Source organism: Uloborus diversus, chromosome 3, assembly GCF_026930045.1.
Source record: "Uloborus diversus isolate 005 chromosome 3, Udiv.v.3.1, whole genome shotgun sequence".
Lineage (NCBI taxonomy): Eukaryota > Metazoa > Arthropoda > Arachnida > Araneae > Uloboridae > Uloborus > Uloborus diversus.
Window position 1 is genome coordinate 89,715,268 of NC_072733.1, and position 12,554 is coordinate 89,727,821.

Below are 12,554 nucleotides of genomic sequence, written 5' to 3' on the forward strand. Positions count from 1 at the left end.
GCCTATTGTTATAGCTTGGGTCAAGTTTTCCTCGAATGAGACGCCCTCATCCCGACTTCCCAATTGCGATTGTACAAAATGTTTCACTTGAATTCGACATCCAACAGCGATTGCAAATCTGATCGATTGCGATTGTGTTTCTTGCGATTGTGTAATGTTTCACTTGAATCCGGGCGTTTGATGCCACTATTTCATGTGTTCAGAATTTGAATGTGGAAAGCAGTGGAAGAATTTTTCATTTTGTCATACTTCATTTGCATTATTTTTGTTCAATCTGTAAGCAAATGAAGTAATACCCATTTTTTGTTAAGAAAGAAAATGGTTTTCACGGTAACATTATCACGTGCTTAGTTGCTGTAGCTAGGGTGTTCTTCTTGATATGAAATAATCTCATTTCCAGTTTTTGCTACTGGATTGAGAATCTTCATTCATGTAAAGGCTTATGATAAAATATTCTATGTTTCGCGTCAAGAATAAATCATCATTAACACTTTTTTTTTTTTTTTGAAACAATAGCATTACCGACCTTTATATAGCTCAGTGGTACAACACTTCTTTCGCATCAGCGGAATATCATTCCCACACTCCAGCCACAACAGCTCTCTGTCCATATATTTTTTTTTGCTCTCCGTCAACGGCGAATTTCTGATTGGTTCAAACTTTGGAGTTTTAGCGAATCAAGAATGAGCGTCTGAGTTTACTATTACTTTAGTAGTTCGTCTGGCTGGATCCACGTTTCGGTGTTGTTTACGCTGTGTTTTCTGTGCATTATCTGCTCATTTAAGGTCTTCATGTGAGTATTTCATGACTTTTGCTAATGTGTAACATCATGTACTGTATTTAAAATTTCTACATGCACCGATTTATTCTATTTAATTTTACTTATTGAAAAACATTTAATTTTACTAACATAAATTGTCAAATTGCTAAATAATTTTAAAAGTTTGCGTTATACTGATCATATTACTTCGAGGGGATCGCTTTTTGAATTAAATCACAATTAAAAAATCTGTAATCGATCAAAGTTAGAGTTTCTGGCCTGCTTTCAATTTAGAATTCTTTCTTAATGCCCTTGTGTTTTTGAAAAAGTTTACCAAGGTAATAATAATCCATGTTGTTTAAGAAGAAAGTTTGAAAATGTGTTTACCAACTTTTACTTTCTGTTTTCTTAGGTACTTTGAATAATGCTACGATTAATTTTATAACAGATTTTAAGACCAACATTTCCCATTTCATTTCTTTATCTGAATTAAGATTTTCAGTTTATCTGTTGCTTCCACTCAATACTTTGTTGTTAATGTTTTGTTTATGCAAGATATTTTAAAGTTTGAAACCAGTTTCAAGTTCATCATCAGAAATATTCTGAAATATTTTCTTTCTTTTTAGTCTGTTTTTAAGGAGTGCTTTTGACAAAGTTTATGATATGCTTAATAACGAGGTGTGTGGACACTGTGTTCACCTTGGCTTCCAACCTGTGAATTAATAACATCACAGAGAGAGGTTTTTTCTTTTATTTAAGTTCATTTCAACATCATGTGCTTCTGTTATATGACATTAACTCTGAAACAGTCTTCAAGCACATTTTTTCAGTTGTGTTTAAAACATTCGGAATGTCCATGCAGTTACAATGAGACCTAGTTTTAACTTTGAGCTCAGAAAATGCGAAAATGGCCCCTTCCCTTCCTAGTAAATAAGCATGATTTTGAGGTGGTAAAAATGCAGTTTTTCTTTCTTTTTTTGTGAGCATTTTCAACTGTTATCTTTACATATTCTGCTGTACATATGAAATTGCTGAAAATAACTAGCCAAACAGCATGAAACTTGTCATAGAATATTAAGTTCAAATGAAACGTCATTTGTTTAATTTTAAATCATACTTTCAGCAAGCACTCATTGGATTTCTAAAATTTTCATTGATTATAATTAGGTTAAGCTTAATTCTTGTTCCATGAATAGCTATCTTCGCAATAGCTCCTGTTCTGTCTATTGTAGAGTTTTCAAACATATTTCATCTGACATAGTTTTTAATCTACTTCAAGTGCCTCAGTAGATTGTCATTGTAATAAACTCCAGGTGGTGGGTTCGATTCCTGCCCTTGCCCTGGTTATAACTTCCTTCTCTGTGCTGTTAATTCTGTCCTACACGATGTGCCTGTATTGTACTATCTGTCATATTCATATTAGATGTGAGCTCTTAAACGGGTCCTGGGTGACCAAGTACACGATCTCGAAATGTATGTTGTGAATAAACTAAACCAAATCTACTTTAATATAATATAACCTTTGAAAAAAATGAGATTTTTTTTTCTTCTGTTTTTAATGTCAAAAAATCCAAAAAAGGGAATTAAGGAAAGAAAATATTTGAATTTTCAAATAGAGCACTGCACAATGCACATATTCTTTCTGAGAAAGTAATTAAATTTTGTGATGCATGTCATTTCAATCTGTCAATTAGTTTATGGCTATCATATGTACAAAGAAGATCTTTTACACGATCTCGAAATGTATGTTGTCAATAAATTAACCAAATCTACTTCAATATAATATAACCTTTGAAAAAAATTAGATTTTTTTCTTCTGTTTTAAATGTCAAAATATAAAAAAAAGGGAATTAAGAAAATATTTGAATTTTCAAATGGAGCACTGCACAATGCACATATACTTTCCGAGAAAGTAATTAAATTTTGTGATGTATTTCATTCCAATCTCAATTAGTTTATGGCTATCATATGTACAAAGAAGATCTTTTCAGATAGAGTTTATTTACAGTAGTATTGGGTATCTATGTTCTGGTAGTTTTCTTTTATGCAGTATCAATTTAATGCTTCAAGTATTAAAATTAAACTAATTAACTAAATTATGAAACTTTTAATGAAAAATAAGTAGCATGGTAAAAAGATAAAAATGAAACAAAGAATGATTAGTGTAAAATATAATAAAAGAATCGCGCTGGCATGTTTTGTTCTTAATTAGTATCACATCATAAACAAAAAATGTCGAAAAAACATTCAGGCTAGATTCCAACGTCTTAGTAAATATTTCTTTACATGAAAAGGTTTAATTTAAAAACAGTGAATTTAGTAACGATTCCAGTGATGTAACATTCATTATTTTATTATTTTGAAAAACGAAATGGAATTTTACGTAAGAAGGAGGGGGGTTGAAAAATCTAAGGTACCCTTACATGGGGGGAAAGAGGTCAAAAATTGCCAAAATTATCCTTACGTAATTAATGAATGGCCCCTTGCGGGCTATATTAATCTAGTTTTTCAGTTTTTATTTAATGACTTCCTTTCTTAAATCGTGGCTTATTTTACGTTTTACGGGATAATTTTAATTGTTGGGTGATTTACCTTTTTTTTGATGGAACTCTTTGTCTTGAATAATACCTAGTTTTGTATAAAAGTTCACTAAAAAGACAAACTAATGTATGTTATGACTAAGCAAAAAAAAAAAAGTTTTTAAATACTTAAAATTTGAATGTGACAGAAGATGTATGTATGCAACTGTACTCTACGTCAAATCGTGGATATCACACATTTGCCACAGTGACTACATATGAGCGTGGACTTAGCTCATTTCAAAAGTCTTGCTTAAATTAATTGCAAATATTTTGTCTGTTTACAAATTACTTCAAAACACAGATATCCACCAGTCTTGCATAACATAGACGAACGCGTGAACGGCGTTCGCAGAAAATTTTTGCCTCTGCGGAAATTTTTTTTAAAACTCTTGACGTTGATTTTAAAAAATCTCAATTTATTTCTGTTAAAGCTTTTCTCCAAAAGGCTTTTAAAGCACATGTGTAAAAAAATGGTTTTAGCAGTTTTTTTCAGTTAGGGAAAAATAAGTAAATTATATGTTTGCTGACTATATATGTTACTGTAAAAAAAATTGAATGATTTAAAGCACTTTTTTTTGTCTCTTTCATATTGGAATTTAAATTTAACTCTTTATTCAAGGGTGAGTTAGGCAAAATAATTATTTGCAGAAAATTTTCCAGTTAGGATTTGTGTTCGCAGAAACCTTTTCATTTTATCTAAGTCTGATATCCACACACATATTTCATGTATTTCAATTCATAATGTATTATGTTTGTGAGAAATGCATTGATTTAGAAAATAAGCAAACCAATAAGTGCTATTTTTCTCTTTCAATTATAAAGTTAGTTGTATCTTATTCATATGCGTACAGTTACATATAATATGTCACGCAAAATATTTTCATGGTTTAACCTCTTTTTCGCCAACATTTAAAATTTCTTCCCCCTTAAATATATCAATCCTGAAAAACAGGAAGGGAAGAAAATTCATATCGGTGAAACTGGGGGGGGGGGGACTGTATTACTGGTATTCTAACCGCATCCATTAATGTTTCTCTGCTTAAATATAAACAAACAACATGGAATCTTGAAAGAGAAAGCCGAATGAGCTAAGTCCGCGCGCATGCGCAATCGCTGTGCCAAATGTGTGATATCCACAATTTGACGTATAGTTGCAACTGTTGGATCTGTTTTATTAGTCTTGATTGAATTTCATTTCCAAAGACAACTTTTGAATAATTGTTAGATCTTAGATCTATAAGATGAGAGTAAGTACACATGAATTTAGGGGAAGTTAGTGATTTTCAAACTTTAATTACTATGGCCCATGATGTCCCTGGGGTTTGAATTTTTGTATATGTCCTCAATGGCGCCCCAAGAATATGTATACAAAAAATCATTACCAGAGTTGCCCGGGGAGCTGCTGCAGAATCCCGGGAAGGTATGATTTGGGGGGTAAAAACAAGGGAGGAGGGGGTCAAATGGCACTAAATATCAAATCATTAGGGCACAAGGAATGTGTGTGCGAAATTTCAGCTTGATTCGTCTTTTCGTCTGGGCTGTAGCCCTGTCAAAGGAAGCGAAAACGTTTTTGAACAGCGATTTTATAACTTAAATTCCTCCTCCCCCTGATGGTCCAAGGGATTGTATTTAGGCTTATGTCATCAGGGGCCACTAGAGATTGAGTATACCAAATATCAACAAATGGGGTCTTCATTGGGCTGAGATACAGAGGGATGAAAACCCCAACTTGTTCTGTCGCGTAAACTGTTCTTGGTTGCTTTTATTTTCTTTCATCCTTCTTGGTGGTGGATTTGCTTTTGTTGGCTGTGGACTTTTGGTTTTCTTGGCGGCCAAGACCCTCCCGCGTCCTGTGATAGGAAGTTCTCTGCTGTTGATGTGTCTGTTGTTGAAACAGCAGCAGAAAATGTTATTAGTAATAAGATTTCAATTATTTAAGAGGATAATTATTAGGATTATTGCTCGTGTCCCAAGGTGCCCTACCTAGTGGGGCAGGTTGGGATTTTGTAATGAATTTTTAATTCTTTTTATGATAATTTAATTTGATGAAATAATGGAGTAAAATAAATTTTTATTGATGCAAAAATGTCTAAATTACATGTTTAGCTTTATTTGGTGAAAATTGGTTTGAAAATAAAATTTTTAAAAATCATTGTCTAAAAAGTGCCCCACCTTAACCTATTTCTCCCCACCCTCCTCCTTTCAATTTGTACTGTTGGAACAGCACCAAAATAAAAATTAACGAGCTGATGTGTGCATCACATGACATCCTATTACGCCTATTTAATGATAATAGCGCCTTAGAGGAAGCAAGGAAACCTGAATATTTTCAACCCTAGTTTCTTGCGAACCGAAGCAAAAAACGTTTTACTCAGATTTATTTCCCTATTTTTGGCAATTTTAATGTGATTCAGTGGTTTTTTTTTTTTTTTTTTTTCAAATATGAAATATATTGGCCGAATTAAAACCAGATTTAAAAAGAAAAAAATGTGAAATGTTTCGCCAAGTTGGCGAAAAAACTTGGCGGCAAAAAGCTTGGCGATATATCGCCAAGTGTTTGCTAAATTATAACACCACTTGTGTTAGCAGTGAAATTAACAATGATTTCCCCCAAAAAAGATGTAAAAGAACCCTTAGGAACATCCGAATGTAACCAAAAAGGAAGGTGCACAACTAGACCCTACTAGGAGTCTACGTACCAGGACATACCGTTTTTGAGTTATGCGAGATACATACGCACACACATACGGACGTCACGAGAAAATTCGTTGTGATTAACTCGGGGGTCGTCAAAATGGATATTTCGGGTGTTTGTGTATTCCTAGGCTACATTAGGCTGCCTGTGTATTCCTATATTATATCCATGTGGGATCGGATCGAAAAAAAAAACTCAACATTCATTCTTGGGTGAACAAAATGAAAATTAAGGCCGATTTTTGAGTGAAATTTTTTTCGCGAATACAATTATTGCGACGGCAGCAGAGGGCGCTGCAATAGACTCTTATATAGTAAAAAGAACTCTCGTGACCAGAGACTTAGAACGATAAATAAATAACCGAACTGTGAGTGTCGGGCTCGAAGCGTCATGATGATAATAAGTTGATTTTGTAAAAAGGTGTACATAGTTTTGTGTGTGTGATCATTAAAATACACGTGTTGTTTCTATGATTGGAATATTTCTGTTTGTCCATATAATTCAACACCGACGGAATTTAGTTATTCTTTAGCGAAGAACACGAGCAAACGAGCCTAAATGAGTAAGCAGCTCATTCTTGCCTAGTTTCAATTTAGAATTGTATTTGCAGTACACTTTAGAAGAAGGTTGTGTTTGCTAAATAATGGCGTCCACGATAGGATCGCTTTAGAATAATTTAAATTGTTGAATTATATGGACGAACAGAAATACTCCTATCATAGAAACAGCACGTGTATTTTAATGATCACACACACAAAACTATGTACACCTTTCTACAAAAATATTTACAAAATCAACTTATTATCATCATGACGCTTCGAGCCCGACGCTCACAGTTCGGTTATTTATTTATCGTTCTAAGCCTCTGGTCACGAGAGTTCTTTTTACTATATAGGAGTCTATTACAGCGCCCTCTGCCGCCATCGCAATAACAATACTTCCTCTTTTGTAAAATGAAGTAAAAAAGGGAAAAAACTTTTTTAAATCATGGGATGTTTCAACATTTTTCTGCGGAATATTCGCTGAAAAATGACCACTTCAACTGCACTGACCAAAGAGTTCTATAATAGGGTAGAGGAACGACTCGTATACTGCTTCCATTGGCCGCCATGACCAAGCACGGAGACCGGTTTGAGAGAGATTAGAGTGGCAAGAACGGTAGTTTCGTTATGAAACGTACTGCGTCGATAAATGTTTTTTACTGCGTCAAATTGCTGATATTTTTCCTCAAATGCAATTTCAAATGGAAATAACGATGGAATCTGTTGGGAATTTTTGTCAAATAATTTGAGGTTAAACTGTATAAAAAGTTTTAATGAATGATGTATAAAAACATAATGCACTGATAGAATACAGTGATTTTCAACAGATAAATCGGGAACTTTTTAATCAATGCTCAAGAACAACAAAAAACCTCTACATATTTTATTAAACAGATTATAAAATAGTGTTTAAATTGTCATAGTGTTAAATCTTACTTCATAACAGGGTTGATAAAAATCAGGATATATATATATATATATATATATATATATATATATATATATATATATATATATATATATATATATATATATATATATAAAGACTCGGATTTTTTTAATTTAAATCGGATTTTTTTTATTTAAATAGAATTTTTGAAATTTAAATTTATTTAAATATAGTATTTGATATTAACAAGTTAAAATGCCCAAGTTAGATGTTAAATTAGATAATTCTTTTCCTATATATTGTTAAAAATTCATAAAATCTAAGTTTGAGTAATTCAGAAATCAGTAAAAAATAATTACACATCAGAGCTTGATAAAATCTTACTACAATATAAAGTCCCATATCCATATGGGTGTATTTCCCAGACATTTTTTTACAATCAAAATGAATAACACCTTCCTTTTTTCTAAGAAAAAAAAGGAAATATTATGGAATTACATAAACTGAGAGAGAATAAAAATAACGCAAAACATTGAATTATTTTCCTTTTTTTTTTTTTTTTTTTGGAAAAATAACACCTGAAATAAAATGCACGAAGAAAAAAAGGAAACCGTATGCTTCTTGTATTTTAAATATTTTAATAAAACTCATCAAAGACTGAAAAGAAGACTGTTTTTCAGAATTCTTATCTTATAAAACGCATGCATATTTTTTTTTCACTGTTTTGACTTACTGTAAGTTGAGGAGGATTGTATGTTTATTTTTTAGTGAATAAGTAAATAGCTTAACTAGGGTGGTTCAAAAATACATGTTAAAAAAAAAAAGTTTCTCCTAGATAACAGGACACCCGTCAATATTTTTATGGATAGTAATATACCGGAAGAATTGTGACTTCTTATTTCAACTGAAAGAGGTTGCTCAACTCCCTCCCCCAAACATCGTAAGTATGGGGAGGGGGGCGTTAAAAATTACATTGAACTGAAAAAACAATGCTACATATTATGCTATACAAAAGTAATATGCATATACATTGCAAAAAAAATTATTTACAAAGACACAGCTGGGGAAATTAAATGTTTCCAAATTTGTGACATTTTCCATGCTACGACTAATGTTAAATTGAGCACCCTCTTAAAATTTGAGTAAGAAACTGAAACTTTTACAGCATAATGCTATTTGTAAGTCTTTAAAAAAAATATTTTGCGAATTCTTTCTTTTTTAATGTTAATTGCTACTATGATTTTTTGTTTTATATTTTTCTTGGGTTTCAATTAAATTTATTTAATAACAATATGATTTTTTTTTGTTTCTTTTAGTAAGAGTACTTATAACTAATGTTTGTTTGTTCATTGTTTTTCTAATAAAAATACTCTGAACTTCATGTCCATCAAACTCAGCCTTTTGAACTTTTAAAAATTTTATCTTTAAAAATCATGATTTTTGCGAATCAATGTTTTTTTTTCTTTTTCTTTTTAAATCAACTGATTTAAATCACTCAACCCTGCTTCATAAGAAAAAAATAAATAAAACTTTTATGCATCATTTTTTTATTTACAATGTCACATTTATTTTTAACAAAACAAACAGTCTGTAAGATGATCCTCTAATTTTAATAACATGAAACAAATTTATTTGCACTATTTATTACTTCTGTATGTTGTATCCAACAAGAATACTGTGTTGCCTTTGAGTAAACTTCGGACAGATTTACTAAATCACATCACCAATAAAAAGTTAATTCCACATATTTCACTAGCCATCTGTTATCATAGAGTTCGATAATAGTTTGAAACATATTTTTATCAAATGCAAAATTATTCATTTTTGTAAACACTAACACAAGCATGAATAAAGTTTTTTTTTAATTGCTCATCTAAAAATGTTTAAACTTTGATTGAGTGCGGTTGCTCTGTTTGTGCAACCATAATGAATAAGATTTCACCATTTTAAAAACATAAACAAAGGCGAAAAGCAGAATAAAAATCTTTTAGTCGACTCGAACTCAATACAATGTTTTGTATTCTGCCACTCTAATCTTTCCCCTTACTGGAACATGGAACTGTTGCGAGATTCAGTCTCTACCCTATTATAGAACTCTTTGGCACAGACTATTTTTCACATACTGTATGTGTGCGAAATGAAGTCACAACGACTATTGTTTTGTAGAAGCTAATATTTGACCTTAGTTAGTTTGGTTGATGGATGTACTGAAATTTCATCAAAGTCGTAGGACTCGACCGATGCATCGGCCTGGCCGATGCATCGGCGCCGATGGTTCAACAATTTAGCCATCGGCATCGGCGGCCGATGCTAACTTGCGGGAAACATCGGCCCATCGGCCTTAAAAAACATCGAAAAGCCGATGGAATTGGCCGAAGTTTTTGAAAAAGAAAGGACCTTTGCTGTTTTACTTTTTAATACAAAGTAAATGGAGTTGTTGTTTTCATATAAAATTATTTACTTAAATTTCAGTATGAATTTCTATTTTTAGTCATCCCTAGAAGAGTTTTTAATACTACATTCAGGTACCAAATAAGTTAATTATTGCGTTGTTTCTTGCAGCAGGATGTACGTATGTATCTGTCATAAGTCATAACTCAAAAATGATAATCTGTAGAAGGTTAAAGTTTTGTATGTGGGTTCTGCGGACGTTCCAGTTGTGCACTTCCCTTTTTGTTTTCGATCGGGTGTTCTGAAAAGCCTGTTTACTCATTTTTTGTGGCTATTAATTACTTATTTCAATGCAAAACTAATATAGCGTCTCAGACTGACGATCATTTGGTGATATATTGCCGAATTGGAGACTATGGAAACAAATATGAGATGGCGAAACCGATTTTTGTGTCATTTTATTAGATTCCCGTTGAACCGACGGTAATTTTTAATTTTTTCGATATTTGTAATATGAATCACAGTAATGCAGTCTTTTCTGTATCGCTTCGGCGGAGTTACAAGTTTGGAGCCCGTCGAAATACATTTTGGGGATCACAGAAGTTGTAAAACATTTATCATTCGCATTTTTGTAACTCATTCGGTGGCCCTATGGTTATGGGGCCTCTCGCGCAATTGCAACATTTGCTATATTTTAAATCCGCCATTACACGTCAAAACAAACTCGGGTGCAAGTTTTGAAAGGGTTTTCTGCTCAATGTTTATGATTATTTTGAACTCTATTTTTACGACTATTTTTTGAATTTCCGAGAACACTTGCGTGCCCCTCCTCCCACTCCCTCAATTTCTGAAATTAAACTCTAGTTGTATTTCTGAGTTGTTTAAAACTAATACCATTCATAAAATTTTAGATTTTTTTTTTAAACTTTATCTATTGTTTAGAAAGAATTTAGGGCATTAATGTAAGACATTCATTAAAGACGTTTTGAATGGTGACATAATTCGGAAATCAAAGGGACTTTGATTTTTTTTTTTTCCGGAAGTGCTGAAGTAAATTCAAAAACTCTTCCGAGGCGGGTGGTAGCTGTTCTGTACTAAAAAAATGAGGCAGAGGTTGGGGCCGAAGTGTGATTTACTCCAAAATCAGAGGGTGACCCCCCTAACACTACCTCGTCGTTTCAAGCATTTCTTAAATATTTAGCGATTATTTATTTTGGTCAAGAAATGTCATTTTGCGTATTTATCATACTTGTTTCACCTATATTTCGTAAATTGCCATCTTTTTTGCATCATTAATAGCGATTGATTTTTTTTCTGTTGTAAGTAACTATTTTTATGTATTTATATAAAATCAATGAATACGTTATTTTCGTTTTTTATAGAAAAGTTTCAAGGGTTTTCTATTATGCAATTTTTTAAATTTCAGAAAATTATTGTTAAATTGAAAAATTTAATTTGAACTTGTTTGTAAAGCTTCATAAAAGATTAAACAATCAAATTGTTCAATACTATGTGTGCAAACATCAGATCAAGTAGTATATGTATTCAGTTATTAACTTGATGTAAATATTGAGTTTGTTTATTTTACCTGCGTTTTAAGAACCTTGCTCTTTTCATGGCTATTTTTTTTCAGCAAAATGTATGTCACTGTTATAGCTTTTATGAAAAATGCAAACTTTTCTATTCATAAATTTTAAATAAGTATAAAAATATTACTATTTTGATTTAATATTGTAATTTATCTGTTACCTTTTTTGTTTAATTTGATGACTAAAAAATGTCTGCGTGCAATCTTTCCACTTTAATTGCGTAATTTGTTGACGGTTTCATAGTTCTATTCTTAATTATTTTTTTTTTGATTGATTAAACAGCGTAATTTAATTTTTTTAACTATGTTTAGTGTACCTAAATCCATACATTATTACAACATTACTGAAATCTTAGTTATATGCTCAATTAAAAAAAAAAAAAAAAAAAAAAAAACAAATCAATTGGTTATTAAACAGTCTCTTTGTTTTTCTTCCTTCTTTTTTTAGCTATTGTTCTTTCTCTTTCATCATACAGCAGTCAAAAAAGGAGAAGCATAACTACACCCTATACAGATTGTACGTAGTACGAGGCAAAAGTTCGTGGACAAGCTGTATAAAATCTTACCCAGAATAGTTCACATTACCGAAGCACATCCACCTTCAAAAGGGACTATGTACTTCTGCCAGTGTTCATATAACTTTTGGAAACACTCATGGAAGCCATTTTTCGCTACCTTCTATGATGCAGCTTCATCTTCTCCTGACGGAAAAAAGCGACGTCTATGCAAATGTTTTTTTGTTGGGAACAGGTAAAAGTCACACGGAGCTAAGTCCGACGAAACGTTAGGTTATTTGTTTGTCATATCAGAGTATTGACCAATCGAACCGTGCAACATGAAAGTCGCCTTCTTCCCCACGATGAAGTTAAAGCAGCAGCGCAAGAGGCCTTACAGGAATTTGCGAAAAACGTCTTCCAGGAGTGCTTCTAAAAGCTATACGAACGCTGGCAGAAGTGCATAATCGTTCAAGGTGACTATTTTGTAGATAGATATATGCTTCGGTAATGTGAACTATTCAGGGTAAGGTTTTATACAACTTGACCTCGAACTTTTAGATCATACTACGTAGGTATGAGTTTTCAATTTACTATTTTTTGAGTGACGCAA

At 32.1% G+C, this 12,554-nt stretch overlaps 1 protein-coding gene across 1 annotated transcript in view; it reads left to right on the forward strand.

The window, feature by feature from the left end:
- Positions 1–723: 723 nt before the first annotated feature.
- LOC129218435 (atlastin-2-like) overlaps positions 724–12,554 on the forward strand; it is a 240,086-nt gene continuing 228,255 nt past the window's right edge. The window contains exon 1 of the mRNA XM_054852699.1: positions 724–793. The gene's annotated coding sequence lies outside the window, so the exon portion shown is untranslated. The remainder of the gene's footprint in view (positions 794–12,554) is intronic.